Here is a 6,028-nt window from a genome sequence, read left to right as displayed (position 1 = left end):
ATGTTTGGTGTGACGGGGATTCGAACCCGCGACCCTCAGATTGCGAGTCGAGCGCCCTCTAATCACCTTGCCATGCCGGGCATACGTAGAATGTACGAGGACTTTAGAGAAAAATCGTGTGACGTGTTAGAGAGTGTTTGCTATTGGTTGCCATTGCCGCTTATACCGGTTTTTCCTTGTTATTGGTAACGTCATAGGTAAAGAATTCCTGGGATTGGAGTAAGCGGCAAGTGACCTTAAAACTAGAAACAGGTACTAAGTGATGGGACACATATGAAGGAGTTTACGTGCAAGGTATTGGCATTTGAGTATAAAATTTGTTGGTGTTTTCGAGTCCTTGTAAGTTTTAAAGTTGTATGTGTGTCTCTAACTTACATTACATCCTGAAAAATTATATAATAATAACACCAACGAGGCACTTATAATCGAAGAGAGTAAAGAAAATACGCGCAGTTTTTTGTTCCTATCAAGGTGTAAATATAATTGGAACAGACGTTTTTACAAGAGTGAGGAAAGGTGGACGTACGGTTTTCCCATCCGACGCTCGTAGTGAAACGTAAGTAAAATAGAAATCCCAATCATGGTTCATTTGATAATCTGTTGATAGCCTAAAACCCTAAACATGGTTCATTTAATAATCTGTTTATAGCCTTACATTCCAAACATGGTACATTTAATAATATGTTTATAGCCTTAAATCCTAAGCATGGTTCATTTAATAATCTGTTTATAGCCTTAAATCCTAAACATGGTACATTTAATAATCTGTTTATAGCCTTACATTCCAAACATGGTACATTTAATAATATGTTTATAGCCTTAAATCCTAAACATGGTTCATTTAATAATCTGTTTATAGCCTTAAGTCCTAAACATGGTACATTTAATAATATGTTTATAGCCTTACATTCCAAACATGGTACATTTAATAATCTGTTTATAGCCTTATTCTCTGCTTACAAGTATTCCAAGTGTTTTATTTTCATTTTATGAAGTACGTTTGTTATAGGGATGTATCATGAAAAAAAAAAAAAACTCTTCGCGCTAGTTTTGTTGATTCATTTAATAAATCCTGCTTCGAATTAAAGTTTTGAACTTACTTTTCGTAAAAACAAACTAGACTTATCAAAACGAACAATAACTTAGAAACATTATACAAAGAACAGTTCCTATCGGAGGCTCTGACATTAATAAAGTTTTTGTCATAAAGGAGAATTTGAGGTGTAATTCACAGTGTGTAGTATATACGTCACATTAAAAAACAACTTTTAGCGTTGGGGTAAAGTCTTGTACACCATGCGGGTTATAGTTGGGTACGATGTATTATTGTAAGCAAATAACTAGAAACCTGTAAGTACTGACTCCCGATTTTTTGAATTTAAATAACCATATAGAAATAGCTTCTGTGATTTTTATTTAATATTTGACTTTGCAAACTTGAGGGGTTGAATATTAAAATTTTGAATAATCCTGTAACACTAAAAAATCAAAAGATAACGTTATGTTATAATGTTATAAGTATCTAGTAGCTGAATGTTTAAATACTGTGAGTTGGGTTTCTCGTATTTAAATATTTACACTATCGACTCGAGTTTTCGCAACTTTAAATAAAAGTTGACACACGAAAGTTGAATTTCTCATTTCTGAATGCTTAAATATTGTGACACTTAAATACTGTGATACTTAAATATTGTGATACCGTATTGTGATACTTAAATATTGTGACACTGTATTGTGATACTTAAATATTGTGACAACGTATTGTGATACTTAAATATTGTGACTCCCTCCGTCTTGTGATACTTAAATATTGTGACACCGTATTGTGATACTTAAATATTGTGACAACGTATTGTGATACTTAAATATTGTGACACCGTATTGTGATAATTAAGTATTGTTTGACGTATATTGAACGCTTACAAGCTTGTGTGATTAAGTGCAAGTATAATTGTGAAAATAATGTGAATGCTTATACTTCTGTGATGCTGAATGTTTTTAATTTTTATAGTGTGTGATTCATTATTAAATGGCCCGGCATGGCCAGGTGGTTAGGGAGCTCGACTCACAATCTGAGGGTCGCGGGTTCGAATCCTCGTCCCACCAAACATGCTCGCCCTTTCAGCCATGGGGGCGTTACAAAAGTAACGGTCAATCCCACTATTCGTTGGTAAAAGAGTAGCCCAAGAGTTGGCGGCGGGTGGTGATGACTAGCTGCCTTTCCTCTAGTCTTACACTGCTAAATTAGGGACGGCTAGCGCAGATAGCCCTCGTGTAGCTTTGCGCGAAATTAAAAAAACAAACATAACTAAATACTTAATTCTGATAACAGTGAGTATTCAATATGTTTGAATGCTATGACACAAAATGTCTTGGGTTACTGATTATTTGTAAAAAAGAAAACAAAAACTTTTGGTGCTGAGTTTTTAATATCTATGAATATTTGACTTTGAGTCTTTAACATATCCGAATGTTTGTAATCTTCTAACACGATGTTCAATATATCTGAATACATCCATTATTTAAAACAAATGAACATTGAGTACCTATGTTTATTTACAGTTGTGTGTGTCATTGATGTAAGTGTATAATAAATCTGAATGTTTCTAGATTGTCATTGAGTTTTACCATATTTGGATATTTATACCATCCTGATATTGAGTCGCTGATATATCTGCATGTTTATAACAGTGTGAAATTCCGTCTTTACCATTTCCGAATGTCTATATCATTGTGACTACGAGTCATTGACACACCTGGATTTCTATCTATGGTATTGTGACTACGAGTCTCTGACACAGCTGAATGTCTGTCTGTGACGTTGTGACTACGAGCCCTTGACACACGTGAATGCATGTCTGTGACATTGTGACTAATATATTTAATTACTTACATTTTCTTGCCATTGAGCATGTAATAAATCTGAATATCTAAAATACTGTGACTTGTATCATTTGTTTTATTTGACTGTTTACAGTCGTGTGACTTAGAACGTCTCATTAAATGTTTACAATTTGTGAAGTTCATCAATATTTAAACTTATGACGTGTATTGCCTATTTAATTCTTTATAGTATTGCGAGTTTGAATGTTTCATTAGATGATTAAACTATTGTTACATTGAGTGTTTCATTAACTGCTTGGGTAGTTACGTTATAGCTTTTTTATCAAGTGCTATAAAATTTAAATTTTGAATTTTTTCTTATCCTAAGTACCTGAAACATCTAATGTATAAAATAATATCCCCCAATGAAACGCCATGTCCAACGCAATTTCCAGTTTTTTTTTATTTTTTAATATATAAATCGGCGCTCGTGGTGTAAAAAAACAAGCTTGTGATTGTTCTGTCACGTACTGTCGGCTGATCCTGCAGTTTTTTGATACGTGTGGTGGATAGTAAGCTAGTGAGCATGTCTAACAGTGTAAAGTTACAGACACGTCAGCAACTTTCGTTTCGAACTTTGGTTCTTTAGCACAAATATAAACGAATATTTCAGCAATATTTTGTGTAACACAATGGCACCTGCAGATAGATACGTTCAAGTAACTACATACCTGTTTACGTGAATTTTACGAAAAATCTTCTATATATGCTTAGGAGATGTCTTACTGTAACCTTGCCAAATATTCATAATACGGGTAAGTTAGCGATAAAAAACAACGACAATTAATAACGCAAGTATTTTCTTCCAAGTCCTCTTCTGAATATCCATCTGTTTCCATAAGTATACCATATAGTTGGAAAATGTTATAATAAATATTTCTCTATCGTTGTACTTTTATGTAATACATTGCATAGCTATAATGAAATACGATGTATTATTATTTTATTGCACACGTATTCACTGTAGTGTTGAAAATATATTATTCTCTGTCTGTTCTTGTCTAGCAAGGAACCTACTAATTTGAATAATCAATTCAAAAATGCTGTAACAGCAACTTTTACATTAGCCAAGTTCTCATTTTAATGATTACAACGTGTTGACTCATAACATAGGGTCATCATCAAATAACTTTTATCTGCTGATGACCCGATACTATGGGTCAAAACACTGCAATCGTTAAAAAAAAGAGCTCGCCTACTGTAAAATTTGGTATTACTGTATTCTTGTATTAATTATTCAATTAGTCTGAAAACGACTGTCAAAGAAGAATTGAATACTTGCTCAATAAACTATGACCGTTGAGATAAAAACCCGATTGAGTTGTTGTTATTTAGCATTACAAAATCTTATTCGTTTTATTTCTATCACTAAAATGAATAAAAACCTTTTAACCCCGGGCGCTTTAGAAAGCTAGACCTTCCTTCTTCAGGGGCAAACTGAATAAGAAAGGCCCACCTTTCGAAAGTGCTCAAGTTATAGGGTTTTTATTCATTTCTATCAAGACTCCTTGAACCTACGTATTTTTCTAACATCATGAATTTCCATCATCAATATCTTTTCGCCCATGACTGATCTTCTAAATCTAAATATGGGTGAGAAGGAAGTCCACACTTGTGCAGCTTAGTGTATTCTTCTTTAGCTGGATTAATTAATTGACACGGTATTTTATCAGCTTATCACGTATTGAAATGTCGTTACTCATTACTCTAACAAGGAGTCTTCGAGTTAGGTTAATTGTTAAATTTCTGACTTCTTTATTAATATTATATGACTGATCGTGAGTTATTGTCTGCTGTCCACCACTGTTTTTGTTGGTGGGTGATCAGGTGTGCAGTTGTGCTCCTTAAAGCATGAGACAAAACCCAATCCATTTATATCAGAATTATGTTTTGGTAGTCTAAGGTTGTATTGTATTCTGTTCTCATGAGAACTTCCCGAACAGTTCGTTGTAACTTTACCTGCATTTCATGAATAGTTGTTGTTTTTGAGTTTCGCGCAAAGCTACACGAGGGCTATCTGCGCTAGCCGTCCCTAATTTACAGTGTAAGACTAGAGGGAAGGCAGCTAGTCATCGCCACCCACCGCCAACTCTTGGGCTAATCTTTTACCAACGAATAGTGGGATTGACCGTCACATTATAACGCCCCCACGGCTGAAAGATTACGAGTCGAGTGCCCTAACCACCTGGTCATGCCGGGCCTTCATGAATAGTAAAGTCCATTTTTCTAAATCATACTTTGGCAGTGGCTCTGTCTTTCTGTAGTTACATTTATTTATTTAATTATGGCACTTTCATGGTGATTGTCTTCTACTTGATTGGGGAATGTGGCTTCAAACAGGTTTCATGGTTGTCGTTTCTGTTAAAAGCATGAACTAGCGATATTTCGAATATGGAATTAAACGCGCTTATTTGTTCATGTAATGGTGGTTTAAGTACGAATATATTTGTTCAACCGTACCAACCTAGTGCGCGTAATAGCCAGATGTAACATTTACCCACTTATTCACCAACACAAATAGTCTACCAGCTTGGAAATCATCTGAATGGAATCTGTAACACCTCACCTGAAAGTGAAACACATAAGGCTGTACTACTAGGGTAATTTTTCTGTGTAAATTTGTCTAAGCAGCAAATATAGTTAACTCTGTTATAAGACACACTGTTAATTAAAAAATATAAAGTTCGTGTTGTAAAACTTCAACCCTATCTCAAGATTCTGCCCCCCCCCCTCCTCCAGTGGCTCAGCGGTACAACTGAGGACTTATTATGCTAAAAATCGGTGGGCAGAGCATAGATTGCTCATTGTGTAGCTTTGTGATGATATTAAAAATATATATATTGTATATACATATTGTTACGTCTCCGTTTGTTAAGTGATTTTCCATAAATTCGTTCGGACGAAACTTTAGCGACACTAGTCCTTACTTAATAAAACTGGTTTATTCTTTCCGAATATAACTTTACGATACACTTAATTTCAACAATCGCGTTAAAACAAACGCTGTAACAACGAACGTGCTCAACTTCAATAATACTTTCTCACTGCAGATCAATTACTCGCTGTCTACACACACCGTTATCCTGTCACGTTGTCACCCTCATTTATATACCAGACTACCCTATATCTAGTAAATGCTAGAGCA

General features: G+C 34.7%; 1 protein-coding gene across 1 annotated transcript in view; it reads left to right on the top strand.

Moving 5' to 3' along the window:
- The first annotated feature begins 342 nt into the window (after positions 1-342).
- Positions 343-6,028, top strand: part of LOC106478315 (solute carrier family 28 member 3-like) — a 30,485-nt gene continuing 24,799 nt past the window's right edge. The window contains exon 1 of the mRNA XM_013938848.2: positions 343-556. The gene's annotated coding sequence lies outside the window, so the exon portion shown is untranslated. The remainder of the gene's footprint in view (positions 557-6,028) is intronic.

The sequence above is a fragment of the Limulus polyphemus genome, unplaced genomic scaffold (genome assembly GCF_000517525.1).
Source record: "Limulus polyphemus unplaced genomic scaffold, Limulus_polyphemus-2.1.2 Scaffold199, whole genome shotgun sequence".
In the NCBI taxonomy this organism is placed as follows: Eukaryota; Metazoa; Arthropoda; class Merostomata; order Xiphosura; family Limulidae; genus Limulus; species Limulus polyphemus.
Note: the sequence above shows the minus strand (reverse complement) of the source record. Positions and strands in the feature narration are given on the sequence as shown.